The sequence below is a fragment of the Capsicum annuum genome, chromosome 2 (assembly GCF_002878395.1).
Source record: "Capsicum annuum cultivar UCD-10X-F1 chromosome 2, UCD10Xv1.1, whole genome shotgun sequence".
In the NCBI taxonomy this organism is placed as follows: Eukaryota; Viridiplantae; Streptophyta; class Magnoliopsida; order Solanales; family Solanaceae; genus Capsicum; species Capsicum annuum.
The window spans coordinates 55771001-55784994 of record NC_061112.1 but is presented as its reverse complement, the minus strand read 5'-3'; the positions used below and the strand labels follow the sequence as shown (position 1 = coordinate 55784994).

At 35.7% G+C, this 13994-nt stretch overlaps 1 pseudogene; it reads left to right on the top strand.

Annotated features, from left to right (window-relative positions):
• Positions 1-2985: 2985 nt before the first annotated feature.
• LOC124896155 lies at positions 2986-4842 on the top strand (annotated as a pseudogene).
• Positions 4843-13994: the final 9152 nt, after the last annotated feature.

Below are 13994 nucleotides of genomic sequence, written 5' to 3'. Positions count from 1 at the left end.
AGCGATACTTACATTCTTGAAGGGGTAAATTCAGATTATGTCAGGTTGACACTCTTTCCTAGGAGGGATTTAAGGGTATGCTCAGAAATTGCCCTCACCATCATCAGTTCAATGATGTTCTTATACATACTTTAATTAAGGGATTGGAGCTAAACAGAAAGATTCTCTTGGATTCAACAGCAGGTGGACAGGCTCTTGAGAAGATATATGAAGAATTATACACACTGCTAAATCAAATTTTACAAGGGAACCCTCACTGGCATGCAAACTCGAGGAGTACTCCTAAAAAGGTTGCAGGGGTATTGGAGGTAGATCAGTTCACTGCATTACAGGCACAGATCGCAACCATGCAAACTCATATGATTACTAAGCTTAATAACATAAATGTTGGTGGTGCATAACCAGCAGCCACAACGAATGCAGTCTAGGAGGTAAATTCTTGGTGTGAGGTTTGCAAAAGTGGTGAGCACACACCTGATGCATTTTCTGTTAATAAAGATTCTGTTAACTATGTGGGAAATGTGAATCAGAAGGGACAACAAAATTTTGGTAACACTTATAATCCCAATTGGAGAAACCATCCCAATTTCTCATGAGGTTGAAATCAGGCACAGAATGCAAATCAGTACAAGGGACAAGTGCAACCAAATCCACAGTTGGCTCAGAATAATCAAGCTACTGCTAAAATTAGCAATATGAAAGAATTAATAAAGCATTTTATGGCTCAAAAAGCACAGTTTGCATCAAAAATAAAGACTCAACGGGTATAGTTTACAGCTGAATTGAAGAGTCAACAATTGCTTACAAGAAATCTAGAGTTACAACTGGGTCAGACTGTAGGAGCACAGAATACAAGGCCTCAAAGAGCATTACCTAGCGATATAGAGGCTAATCCTAAGCAGGTGAATACTGTTACAACGAAGAGTGGATTACAAATGAAGGAGACAGTTCAGGAGCAGGTAAATCCCACAGTAACTAAGGATAATTTTGAAGATAATGCAGAGAAAAAAGTTAAGGAAAAAGTGATGAGTGATGAATTTCATGTGGATAAGAAGATTCTTCCCTTACCCTTTCCTCAAAGAGCAAGGAAGCATCAAGAGGAGGTGAGTTACAAGAAGTTCTTAGATCTTCTGAAGCAAGTTCAAGTAAATCTTCCTCTGATTGACATTTTGTAAAGTGTGCCAAAATATGAAAAATACTTGAAGGATATAGTTATGAATAAGAACCGTTTGACCAAGTATGCTACAGTTGCACTTACTCAAAAGTACACATCCAAGATTCAAAACAAATTGACCACAAAGTTTAAGGATCCAGGTAGTTTTACCTAATTACCATTGGATAGACCATTAGTGCATGGGGATTTTGACTTGGGAGCTAGCATAAATCTTATGCCCACATAATGGTACCAAAAGATGGGTCTTGGGAATCTCAAACCCACTATTATTATTTTGCAATTGGCAGATCGATCAATTTCTAGGCCGGATGGTATTATTGAAGATGTGTTGGTGAAAGTAGGATCTTTAATCTTTTTGGTGAATTTTGTAATTCCTGACCTTGAGTCTGATCCTGTGGGTCCATTTATTTTGGGACGACCTTTCTTAGCAATGGGACAGTCACTAATTGATGTAGCAGCTGGGAAAATGACAATGTGAGCACATGATAAAGTATAAGTTTTTGATCTGTACAAGGTGTTGAAACTGCCAGCTATATATTAGGAGTACTCATCTATATCGATTATTGATTTTGCCTCGAATTGGCATTTACTATTGTCTGATGATCCATTAGAGCAAGCTTTAATGGGTCATGATCTTTATGGAGATGTGGAAGCATTAGAATTAGTCCAGGTTATGAATTTGGCAGTAATTAAGATGAACAATGTGCCTGTCGAACCATTGAATAGGCCAATTGGTCCATCGCCCAAGCCTTCAGTTGAAAAGCTCTTAACTTGGAGCTTAAGGTTCTTTCTCCTCATTTACAATATGTTTTTCTTGGTGATCAAGATACTTTGCCTATTATTTTATCTGCAGGATTATCAGATGTGCAGGTAAAGGAAGCCATAGCAGTTTTAAAGAGGAGAAGAAAGGCAATTGGTTGGCAAATATCTGATATTATAGGAATTAACCCAGCATTTTGCATGCATAACATCTACATGAATGAAGGTTACAGACTGAGAGTGCAACAACAAAGAAGGTTGAATTCTGTGATAAAGGAGGCGGTCAGAAAAAAAGTGATCAAGTGGTTAGATAGTGGTATTGTCTACCCAGTTTTTGGTAGCAAATAGATGAGTCCAGTGCACTGTGTACAAAAAAAAGAGAGATGACCGTGATAATGAATGATGATAATAAGTTGATCCCCACACGCATGGTGACGGGTTGGAGAATCTGTATTGACTATTGGATGTTGAATGAAGCTACTCGTAAAGATCACTATCCTATTTCTTTCATTCAGCAAATGCTGGATAGATTGGCGGGGCAAGAGTATTATTGTTTTCTAGATGGGTACTCCGGCTACAATCAAATAATCATAGCACTAGAAGATCAGGATAAGACCACTTTTACTTGTCCTTACGACATATACGCGTTCAAACGCATGCCCTTCGGCCAATGTAATGAACCTGCTATATTTCAGAGATGTATGATGGCTATATTCTCCAACATGATTGAATAATTTGTGGAGGTATTCATGGATGATTTCTCTATGTACGAAAATTCTTTTGAAAAGTACTTGCAGAATCTTGACAGAGTTCTAGCTCGATGCGAAGAGACAAACTTGGTGCTAAATTGGGAAAAGTGCCATTTTATGGTTAAGTAAGGAATTGTCCTAGGCCATAAAGTGTTATGTAAAGGACTCGAGGTAGATAAGGCGAAGGTTGAAGTGATTGAAAAGTTACCACACCCAGTCACAGTCAAAGAAGTGCGGAGTTTTCTGGGACATGCAGGTTTCTATTAGCGGTTCATTCAAGATTTTTCAAATATTGCAAGCCCCATGTGCAAATTATTAGAGAAAGAAGCCAAATTAGAGTTTGAGGCTGATTGCCAAGAAACCTTTGAAAAACTAAAGAAGAAGTTGACTGAAGCACCAATTGTGATTTCACCAGATTGGGAGTTACCGTTTGAGATAATGTGTGATGCTAATTACATTGTTGTAGGAGAAGTTTTGGGTCAGAGAAAGGACAAGGTATTTCTCTTAATCTACTATACTAGCAAAGTGTTAAATGATGCTCAAGTTAATTATACGGTTTCAGAGAAAGAGATGTTGGCAGTGGTGTATTCATTCAACAAGTTTAGATATTTCTTAGTTAGCACTAAGGTCATTGTTCTTACTGACCATGCTTCCATTAAGTATCTTGTGAATAAGAAGGATGCAAATTCACGACTGATTAGGTGGATTTTTCTGCTACAAAAATTTGATCTTGAGGTTCGAGATCAGAAGAGAGCTAAAATTCAAGTTGCTGACCACTTGTCACAACTAGAAAGTTGAAACCATATTATTGATAACTCTCAGTATTAAGGAAGAGTTTTCTAATGAAAATTTGTTGTCTTTAGATGCAGTTGAGTTCCTATAGTATGTTGATATTGTGAATTTAATAGCTTGTGAGGTGTACCCTCCTGATGCTACCACACTAAAAAGGAATAAATTGCTCCATGATTCACGTGCCTATATTTGGGACGAACCGTATCTCTTTAAGTAGGGTTCAAACGGAGTTATTCGTAGGTGGTATCCCAGAGGCTGAATTTTCAAAGGTGCTTAAAGTTTGCCACTTATATCCTTATGGTAGACACCATGGGGTGAAAGGACTACTAGAAAAGTGTTGCAACTAGGTTTTTCCTAGCCTACATTGTTTAGGGATGCAATTGCTTTTGTGAAAAATTGTGATCAATGTCAAAGGTTGGGTACTATATCTAGGCGTCATAAGATGCCCCTCAATAATATTTTAGAAGTCAAAGTCTTTGATGTTTGGGGGATCGATTTAATGTGATCATTCCCACCTTCAAAAGGCAATCTGTACATTCTTATAGCGGTTGACTACGTCTCTAAATGGGCAGAAGCTGTGGCAAGTCAGACTAATGATGCAAGGGTGGTGCTGAAATTTGTGAAGAAGAACATATTTTCCAGATTTGGTACACCTAGAGCGATAATTAGTGATGGAGGTACGCACTTTATTAACACTTGGTTCAAAAATATTCTTGCTAAATATGGTGTTAGGCACAAGGTTGCTACTACCATCCCCAAACTAGTGGTCAAGTTGAGGTGTCCAGCCAAGAGATTAAGCAGATACTTTAGAAAATTATGAATGGACAGAGAAAAAATTGGGCTGAGAAGTTAGATGATGCACTTTGGGCTTACAGAACAGCATACAAGATACCCATTGGGACATCCCCTTATCTCTTGGTTTATGGTAAAGTATGCCATTTTCCTGTAGAGCTGGAACATCAAGCATATTGGGTTGTGAAAAAGTTGAATTTTGAGATAAAAGCCGCGGGTGAGAAACGGTTATTATAGATGAATGAGCTTGATGAGTTTAGGCTTCATGCCTACAAAAATTCCAAGCTATATAAGGAGAATACCAAAATGTGGCATGATAAACAAACTGAAGAGAGAGTGTTTGAACTCGGACAACTTGTTTTATTATTTAATTCAAGGCTTAAGTTGTTCCTGGGTAAATTGCAATCTAAATGGGCTGGACTTTTTGAGGTGGTGCAAATGACACCTCATGGAGCTGTAGAGTTGTGAAATAAAGAGAAGACAAAGAAGTTCCTGGTGAATGGACAATGTGTAAAATATTATTGGGTTGATCATCCGGATAAGCACAAGGAGTCCATCACCTTTACTGAGGGGTAGAATTGAGCTAAGTCATGGCACGACATAAAATAAGGCGTTGTATGGGAGGCAACCCACAAAACTAATGTAATAGGTAGTTTAATTTTAGTAGTTGAAGAATAAAAATAAAAATACAAAAAGATGAGTCGTGCCAAAAATAAGAGCTTGGTGGGAGGCAACCCACTTTTACTTACATGATTTTGTTGTTTTTGATTGATGTACAAGAACGAGGACCTTGGTGGAAAAAGAGAAGATTGGAAGATGATGAACAGGGGTCTATGAGTAAGTAAATAGGTGATATATGGTAAGAAAACGGTAAGGGTTAAAAAAAATGTATTAAAATATGGGAAATTTAGCCTTAGAAAATTTTTGGGATGCAATTTCCAGTGGATCGAAGCTATCTTGGTGCGTCATGTCTAAGAACATCAATTCTACACTTAGAAAAATTTTCTAATTCTAGTTCTAGTGGACCGACGCGATTTTGACGCATTGCATCAATCTTTTCAATGCGTTATGTGTCGCGCCACATCGATTTCTAGACAGGCAACACTTAGACTAATTTTTTAATGCTACTTCTAGAGAAGCGACGCGATATATGACGTGTCGCGTTGACCTTTCAATTTTAGGTGCTCTCCATTTATATGACCTTAACTCATTCCACATTTCACCCTAACCCTAGCACCGCCGCCGCCCCTAAATTCCTTCAATTTGAAAATCGATTTTTATTCATGTGGTGAATAATTCATCCTTCATTTTATCTTCATCAAGTCAAAGGTAAGTCTTGTACCCTTTATTTACTTAAAGTTGTTTATATGGTAAATAATGATTAGGATGCTAAATAATTAGTGTTGAAGGTCATGAGCTTGTTTTGATTTGTGGACTTGATATGATAAATGGCATGTTTAGGTGAATTAGTGACAATAATTGCTTAGGTTGAGGGTTTTATTTGAGCCATGACTTATAGATCTGTGGTAGTAGATTATTGAAATTATTTTTACTGCTCTGAATTCATGTGGTGTATTTACATGAATTACTATAAGCTATGTCAAGATTAGATTGTTTATGCGCTTGTTAAAGAGATGAAGTACACTTTCAAAGTGACTTAGTTTCTAAATAAATGAGTTGATTTACTGAATCATGAGAAATTTCAAGAATATTAGAATGATGATGTTCAATATATGATGGAAACTAAGTATGGGGTAAATTTCACACTTAGTGGTGTCTATATTTGAAAGTTCTTGTTTTATATGTTTGTGGGTTATTGTGTTAATAGGTACAATGTCGAGCAACCACCAATAAAGAAGCAAAGGGAAAAATGCAGCTGGATCATCTGAGCCCAGGCATAAGAAAAGCCGTGAAGCTGACCGGGTATTTGCAGCCCCACATGTTCCTAGGGGTCAAAAAAGGTTTGGAACTAAGGCTGTGGTTGTGGCAGGACGAAAGTGGTACTCTCAACACAAAGATTTGAAATATTTGGCTGATTAATTTATTAACAGGACAAGCTTGATGAAAGAATATCCATCTATGGTGAGAAATATAGAGGCCCACCATATGAATTTTCTGTTTGAGCAGCCGGGTGCATGCAACTTAAGCTTAGTTTAGGAATTCTATGCAAATTGAAACCCAAAAGATTCTGAGGTGAGGTATGTGGTCATGTGATAACTTTCACTGCGAATACTGTTATGAGTTACTAGGAGCACCCTTTGTTGATCTTGAGCTATATCAGCATATCCGTCATCTTCTGTGCGGCACTCGATCCACGGTAAGGTAGATTCACCACAAAGATGGAGGTACGCATGTATCACTTTCATTTTATCATCTGAACAGGGAGGCACATTTATGGGCCAGAATTATCTATGTCTGTCTTGTGCATGGTAAATATATGACGGAGATGACTCGTGATAGGGTGTGTCTTATTTATGCCTTGATGCGTGATGATGTAGATGTAAATGTGGGTACCATTTTTTTTTTTTGTGATGAGGAAGGCCCAATTTTTAGAGGGTCGGAGATATGGGTTTGGTGGGCTGCTTACTAGATTTTTGAGGCAACAAGGTGTGCCAGAGGAGGAGGCAGATTATTTACACCTGTTGGTGACAGGACACTTGAAATTTCATGCCCCAAAGGACCAACTCCTCATGGTGTAAATTTGACTATGCCTAAGCGTAATGCTCACACTGACGAGATCACAACCCATATGTATAGGTTAACTATGCTACAGTTGAGGACTAGTAGGCGTCCAGCAACCCAACAGGAGATTCATGCGGTGGAGCTTGACTACCTAGTAAGACCTCATGCTTGGAATTTGTTGCGTATTGGCTCTGACTTTGATGAGCCCATTGATGATGATGTCCCCACAGATGAGGAGAGGTGCATGACTTATTCTGATGATGAGTCCGAGGAAGAGGAGCAGTCTAATGATGGTGACTCAGGTGATGACTTTGGCGATGATGCTGATGTTGATGATGTGATGGCCATGGTGACATTTGACTTAGCAGGGAGTACGACGCCACCCTACTATCACTGGGACAGTGCTATATTTAAGTGTGGGGTGGTTAGTCGTTGATCTTTTTTATCTTTATCTCTTTTATTTTTAATATTCGAACAATGTTGGTTTTTGGTTGTGTTGGTTGAATAATTTTTTATTTCTGTTTTATGTTTTATGGGTTGTAAGTTGACAATATTTCCCTTTTCAGCAAAATGATTGCCCTCTTTGGAAAATTTAGTTTAAAAGTGTTTGCTTTATTTACAGTATTCTATTTTCACCCTTTACAGTAATTTTCAGATTATAAGTATTATGTGTGCTCTTTTTGGCAATTCTCGTTATGCAACGTCATAGTTAGTTGCCTTTCCCTATGATAGATGGATGACGACTGCCTTAAGGGGAGTGAATTTTTTTCGAAGCTAAGAAAATGATAGGACCCTGATCGCGACCTTTGGCAAATACTGTGTGTTGGGCAAAATATTTTAATTTAATTGTAAATGAAATTGTGTTGAAACAAAATGAGATGGTTTGATTGGCTTAATGTTGAATTTGATAAAGTACAATATCGGAAACCGCAAGGATCCGATTTGATTTTTAGCATGCACTGAGTGGGTGAGTATTTGCTTATATTCTACATGTATAGGAATGACTAGAACTTGCCCGGTGTGTTTACAAAGTGAAATAAAGGGTGTTAGGTGTAGGAAGTGATTTAGGCATTTCTTTGTTAATTGAACTGTAAAGACTTTATTTACCTACCCTTACGCATGACCTTAGTTAAGCCATGTTGAGCCTATAGCCTGATTTTTTTAGTAGCCCCATATGTAGCCGAATCCTTTCTTTGATAGACCTTAATTTGATCCATAGTTCCTGAGCGCTTTAATACAAATAATGGAATAAGGGGGAATGTGAAGTACAAAGAAATAAAAAGGTGAAAGTAAAGCTCTAGAGAAGTAAATTGTGCATTTAATTGTGACGGTTAGGAGTTAGAAAATAATTTGTGATGAAAATTTCAGTTATTGTTACCTAGTTATTGCGTTACATTGAACCTGTTTTGGCCCTGGTCTGTTAAGGACAATGTGCACCTCTACTAAGGCAAATTGCTTAGGTTGAGGGTGTCTACTATAGCGGTGCGTAACGAGAATTGAGCTTTGAAGAAAAGTTGAAATTTGAACTATGATGTAAAAAAAAAATACTCCTACCGTAATGTGTCAATATGCTTAGAAAGATTGGGGTGAAACAATAGATGTATAAAGATAATGAAAGGAAAAGTTGGGTTAACAGAATGTGATTTTGATTGAATGTGGTCATGTATTAAAGTGCTTAGGGAGATTAGCTACTATTTCCCAAATAGTTCCTACCTGTCCCTTATCCTGCATTACAACTATAAAAAGACCTATTTGATCCTCCACTTTAACATCCGACTATTAGTGGAGTAATACACTAAGGGCAAGCCTATGGTTCATTACCTATTATGTATGAATTATTTGCGAGAGCGAGTGATTGAAAATTGATATTCCCCTCATGATAAATAGTGAAAAATTGTTAGAGATATGGGGAAAACTTTGTTGTTGTGAGGGTGCATGCGGATGAAAGAACGGATTATTTATTGAGTTGCCTGATTATGTGCTTATATTAAGTTTGCCAACGAATAGAATGTCACTGTTAGGATGATGAAGTATGAAATAAAGTGTTCATATGCCCAACACTAGCATGACTCTTAGGTTGTGATTAGAATATTTGATGATGATGCTGCTTGAAGTTGTTTGAGGACGAACAAGGCTTTAAGTGTGGGGTGGTGATCTTGGGCGTATTTATATGTCCAAACACTGCTAGTTACCTATATTTAGACTTGTTTTGAGAATAAAAATTATGCTAATTATATTGAATTGTGAGTTAAATTGTGTTTCATGGCTAACCAATGTGATTCGAGATACAGGGTAAATTTCCCATGGATTTGGAAGAAAATTGGATACACATCATGAAGATGCGAAAGACCATGTGGATCGAAGTAAAAAATATATGTATATGCACGAGAGTAAGGAGAAAAGAAAAGAGTAGAGGATTGACGAAAAGAAAGAAAGGAACTGGAGAAAAATTCCAGTGACGCAACGCTATCTCAACGCGTGGCGTCGACTGGCAATATGTGTGCCTTAGCCAAAACTTGAAGAACAATTTTCAGTGCATCTACGTGATGTCAACGTGTCGTGTCGATGCATAATTTCTGTGCCTTAGAAAATTCTTATTCTGCAATTTCCAGTGCATCGACGCGATTTCAACATGTTGCATCAATGCTTAAAGTTTCCAGTAGACGCTATTATTTTTTGCTCTGCCAGTTAAGAGATCTTTTATTTTCATAGCTCCACCAGTCGAGAGGTTATTATATTTTTCTTCGCCAGTCGAGAATTATTTTATTTTCATAGCCCCGCCAGTCGAGAGGCTATTACCTTTCAGTTGCTCCACCAATCGAGAGGCTATTAGAATTCAATTACCTCATCAGTTGATGACCTTAGTCTTCATAGACAATTGAGGACGACCATCAACAGCAGCCTCCATAGATAATCGAAGACGAAAATCAGCATCTGTCTCCATAGATAATTGGAGATATCATGCATCAAGTCTTCGTAGATAATCGAAGGCATCATCATTCATCACATAGTCTTTATAGACAATCGGAAATGACAATCAGCTTCCGTCTCCATAGACAATTGGAGATGTTATGCATCATATCTTCGTAGACAATCGAAGACATCATCATTCATCACATAGTCTTTGTAGACTATCGGAGACGACAATCAGCATCCGTCTCTATAGACAATTGGAGATGTCACGCATCAAGTCTTCGTAAACAATCGAAGACATCATCATTCATCACACCAATCTCTATAGACAATCAGAGATGACAATATACATTAGCCTCCATAGACAGTTAGAGATGTGATGCATCACGTCTTTGTAAATAATTGAAGATATCATCATTCAACATCAGTCTCTGTAGACAATCAGAGATGACAATCAACATTAGTTTCCGTAGACAATTGGAGATGTCATGCATCAAGTCTTCATAGACAATCAAAGACATCTTTCATTCATTATATAAGTCTCCGTAAACAATTGGAGACGATATTCATCCCCAAGTCTCCGTAGACAATCGAAAGCAGCATTCATCCTCAAGTTCCCATAGACAATCGGAGACATCATGCATCTTTTAAATCAAAAACATAATTCAAAATAAAAAGATATTTTTTTTAAATTCCATCCAAAAGTCCAAATTCTATCCATAAATCATACACTGAGGAAATTTTGAGAATCACTTCAAAAGTTTTCCTATTTTCTCATTCCGAACTACATTAACCTAATTCTCTTGACACTCGAGATATGTAGGAAGCTTTATGCAGAGTTCAGTCATCACAATCCCATAATCATTCTTTCTCCCCAACAAGTACACAATCTTACATTCTCACCATCTCAAAGCTCAATACTAGGGCAATTTCAAAAGGAACATCGAGAATATGTGAGCACTTTCGTTCTTAAATAGTTCTCCTCTTAATAATCATTCTACATGATCATGTGCCCCTAATAATAAGGCAAGAGACAATATGCCTATTCTTTTGAACTACATCCGACCTGATCCTAGTACAACTCAAGGTATGTAGGCAACTCTAAATCAAAGTTCGGTCAAATTTTCATCAAAAATCACCTTTTGTCAAGTAAAATTGGCTACACATCAACGTTTTTCTTTGAAGACTTCTACATCATTCTCAAACGAAAAGGGATAATTTTTGACACCTAATTTTTGCTCTTCATTCCTAAAATTAACGTTTTCAGGATTTTTGATCGTTAAAGAGCACAAAGAACAATTTTCACATCTTTTTACAATTGTTGACAAATTATTGATAATCATCCTTACTTTAGAATTTTTATCAATTTGTTGTCATATTTTTACTTTTTATAATTTATTAATAATTTTTCTTATGTTAGAATTTTTATCAATTTATTATCGTTTTTAACATTTTACGATCATCTACACACATGCACGACATGACATCATATTTCTTATAATATTTTTAAATTAATTACATTCTTTAATATTTTTATTATTCTTTACATTTTCAGTGATTACATATTAATATCAACATTTTGTACATTTTTATAGTCCGTAAACGCCGAGTCGGATCAGTTTTTTTACACAGTATAATAATTCGATGTCTTGTCACATCCGATAATGACTACACAATAATATCTTGTCACATCCGACAATGACTACACAATAATATTTTGTCACATCCGATAATGACAACACAATAATGTCTTGTTACATCCGACAACGATCACACAATAATGTATTGTCACATCTGACAATGACAACTCAATGACATCACCCTTTTGGACAATAACTTTATTCGTTGGATAAAAGAATGAAAATTCATTGGTCAATATCCTAAGGATCAAAAGGTGTGCTATTATAAAAAGTAGGGGCATCCTTTTATCCATTGGATAATAAGATGCACCATTTTTATTATAAATAGTGAAGGGTGGAAGACAAACGACACACACATTTTCATACACCCACGCATCTTTTATTCTTCCTCTCTCTAAAAAACCCACACATATTTTCCCCTCTTTCTCCTCTCCCTCAAACACAAAAATTTTAGTTATATTTTTTCTTTCTCTCAAAACACACGTTTTTCAATATACACACATTTCATTCTTCTTCCTCCTCTTTCTCAAAAAATAAATAAATCAATTTTCTTTTTAAATATTTTATTTTTTCTCCAAAAAATACAATACACACATATTTTTTCTCTTCTCACATACAAATACATAAATAAAATACACATTCACAAATACACATACACATTTTTCTTTCCCACATATTTTTCTTTCTCTCTCAAACACACATTTTTCACTACACACACATATTCTTCACCACACATATATTTTTTATCATACACAAATTTTGTTCATCCTTTTTCTTTTTCTCAAAAACACACATATACACTCAAAATAAATACTTGGCCAATGACATTATCTCTCCGTCGGATATTTGATGTCATCTCATTACAAAAGACGGACTTTATTTTTCAAGTCTACATATTTATATTAAATATCGATACATGGATGATGACAATATCTTTTCGTCGAATTTTTGAGGCCATCCCATTTCAAAAGAGGGATGTTACGTAAACAAAGTATGTAATAAATGAATAAATTCGGGCGATGATGAAATCTTTATAATATTACGGCAACACAAAAGGTTTTATGATTCGTATCTTGACAAGGCGATTTAGGATGGCCGATTAGTCGAGCAACCACTTCGTAGCCATGGTGAGTCTACTACTTAATCCGAGCCCACTTTATAACAAAATTCTATCTTTATATATGCATCTACATGTAAATACGTGTGCACATAATTTTACTTACTTTAATGATTATTTATTAATTTTATTACTTTAACAAGCACTTATACATATTTTTCGAGCTTTATGTTTGTAGTTTATTTCTCGTTTGTATAATTGTACATAAAGATAAAAGATAGTGAAAACTTTACTTTTTGGGTGTCTGGCGGAATATTCTTTATTTGTATAATTTTCATCGCTTTTAGGCAAAACTTAGGCCGTTAATATTTACATAAAAGAATCAAGTTAATCAAGTGATCCACATATTATGTAGTCTTTTCTTCTCAAATAAATTTTACTTTTTCATAATTTTAACCAAATAAAAATATTATTTGTAAACACTTTTTCTTTTCATGACACATCAAAATACATTTCTTTTCGTACATTATAAAATACTTTTCCTTTTAATATATAATTTATACATTTTTATACATATCTTTTACATCTTTTTATAACAATAAGTTTTATATATATGTTTAATATGCATATATCTTTACATAGTTTTAAACATTTATATTTTTTTAAAAGAATTATTTTATGCTCAATACATACACCTTTTACATTATTTTAAATATACCTCCACCCTCTTATAAATTTAGTCTAGTCGGGTACCATATTTGTGGATCCTGAAGGATGCCTAACCCCTTCCCTTTGAAATAATTTGAACCCTTATCTAGAATCTCAATTGTTTTTTTGTGGACTAAAACATTATTCAACGTGTTGATAATAAATAGGTTTCCTTATTTTTCTTAAAAATTAGGTGGCAATTCGGTACAAATTTTCAACTCATTTAGAGTGCGTAAGTAATGTTTTGTTTAACCTTGATAAAATAGGGCTTGACACAACCAGATCACCCTCCAAAAATGACACAACATAAGTCTTTCCCAACTTTGTAATACCAAACGACTGCATAGTCTACAATTTTAGGAATTGACAAGTGATCTTCATCCATGTTGAACACATGTTTAGTCCTACCACCAATGTAGATTAGACCAACCTTACTCACCAAGACACCCCCAAATTTAAATCTTTAAGTTTAGAAACTTAGTAGCCATATGTCAATCTATAACCACAATAAAAATCAGCCAAATAGACACAAGTGCACAAAAAGTCCAACAAGACAATAGTACATGATCAATTTATCCACAACATTTAACAATACAAGATAATTATACAAAAATCCAATCATTTGATAATACAAGATAATATACATGACTAATTTAGAGAAACCTGTAACGCCCCAAAATCTAGTTCCCGGGACGCCACACGATGCTCTAAACTACAAGTAGTCTTGA